General features: G+C 43.6%; 1 long non-coding RNA gene across 2 annotated transcripts in view; it reads right to left on the minus strand.

Annotated features, from left to right (window-relative positions):
* The window catches only part of LOC109385460 (uncharacterized), a 207,421-nt gene extending 205,828 nt beyond the window's left edge, over positions 1–1,593 (minus strand). Inside the window, exon 1 of one of the 2 annotated variants that reach the window (XR_002124628.1) lies at positions 1,524–1,593. This is a non-coding gene — a long non-coding RNA (uncharacterized LOC109385460). Of the gene's footprint in view, positions 1–1,424 lie in introns of both variants that reach the window. The other variant, XR_002124627.1, reaches the window with a different exon arrangement.
* Between the last annotated feature and the right edge of the window lie 41 nt (positions 1,594–1,634).

A 1,634-nucleotide genomic window follows, 5' to 3' on the forward strand; every position in this document is an offset into this window, starting at 1 on the left:
GAGATCCACATTTCTATCACAAGTTGAAAAAATTAACTTAAATCTGGTTTAAAGCAACTGAAACTTCTAGAAGCCCAGAAAAACCCATCTGTGGAGACAGTCTGTCAATGCAAGGTACAGAAGACTCCCACAGAACAAAGAACTTTGAAGATAAGCTCCCAATAAAATATTATACGTCACTTGAAGAAACCAGTCACCATGAGGGAGAGCCACCAGGGGGGCAAAAAAAAACCCCAAAAACAAACAGATTTAGAACCTTGCACACTGGAAACTACCATTTTATACAAATGACGTTATCTTTTACTATCATCTCAACTCATGATTTGGTTCTCATTCAGGATGAACACAAAACCTTTTAAACTACCAAAACATCCATCTCTCTAGATTATCGATAATTCTTGAAATTCACCCAGTGAGCAAAAGAAAGCGTGTGTATAAAATGTAACATGGGGCATACAACATGGTTCGTGTGTATTAAATGGAACTAGATGGTTGGTGTCTACAAATGGAAAACTGAATTAACGAGCGGACTTCTGCTCCCCATCTACTATTTCGGAGCTTATCTGTATCTTTAAGGTATTTAGTCTATGTTCAAAAAAATGGATGAATCTGTCTCCTCCAATCCTTATGGATGGCATTTTAACTTTTAAATGTCAGGGGAAACGAGCCCCCATTTAAAATGAAGCATTTGTGCACACCTAAATTTCAGAAGCCACGTTTAAGTTTAAACGCTCAAACGTTACCAGGGTGATTCCAGACATCCTTCCCCCTTTGTGATCACCTATTTAAACATGAAATACGCCATTTCAACTCTTTTCTTGGCGTGGTGTTTTACTTTCAGTCTACGCCTTTATTCCAATTTATTTAATAAGACCGAGCCACTGAAGTCGAAGGCCACGCCTGGGATTTTAAGCCAAAATAAAAGTTTTCTGAAGTGTTCAACAGTGAGAGAAACATGAAAAACGGAGTAACTGGTCTCTTTTCAATCATCCTGATCTATATGTTCCTTGCCAATACTTGCATCTTTTAATCTTCGAAATCTAAAAGTGAGAAAAGGGAAGCCCGGAAGGTTGTGTGGTCAAGGTAGAACCAGACCGACGTAAAAATCAGGGAGAAGCCTAAGGGGATGTCTGTCTGCCCACCTCCCAGGGCCGACGTCTTACATCGCCTTCTGGAACCATGGAAACAGGTGGGAGATCATTTTTAAGGGGGGGGGGTAGATTTAGACATCTCTCAGATGTTACAGATTAGCAAGAATCATTTATAAAAACCATCAAGGCCACAAGCCCCTAATGAAGAGAAATCGGGGAGACGCCACGGCCTGCGGGCGACCTAGCTACGCAAAGAAGCCCTGTGAAACGTGTCAGCTCCCTTTCCAGGAATTACATCCCAGTCCTCTAACATGTTTCTTCATAACTAAACACCTGAGAGCTGTACATTCTCTGGAGTCCACCTGCAGGACGATTCCCGCGCAGTTTCGAAAGGCACCTGCCCAAGCCACCGAGGACACACCTCAGACCCACCAGATAGAGGCTCCGCCCCGGCGAGCTTCGCAGGACCCCCAAGGCAGTCACTTCCGCCCTTTTCCGCCAGCCGCACGTAGCCACTTCCGGACTGCCTGTTTGTCTCCACCT

The sequence above is a fragment of the Hipposideros armiger genome, unplaced genomic scaffold (assembly GCF_001890085.2).
Source record: "Hipposideros armiger isolate ML-2016 unplaced genomic scaffold, ASM189008v1 scaffold_6, whole genome shotgun sequence".
In the NCBI taxonomy this organism is placed as follows: Eukaryota; Metazoa; Chordata; class Mammalia; order Chiroptera; family Hipposideridae; genus Hipposideros; species Hipposideros armiger.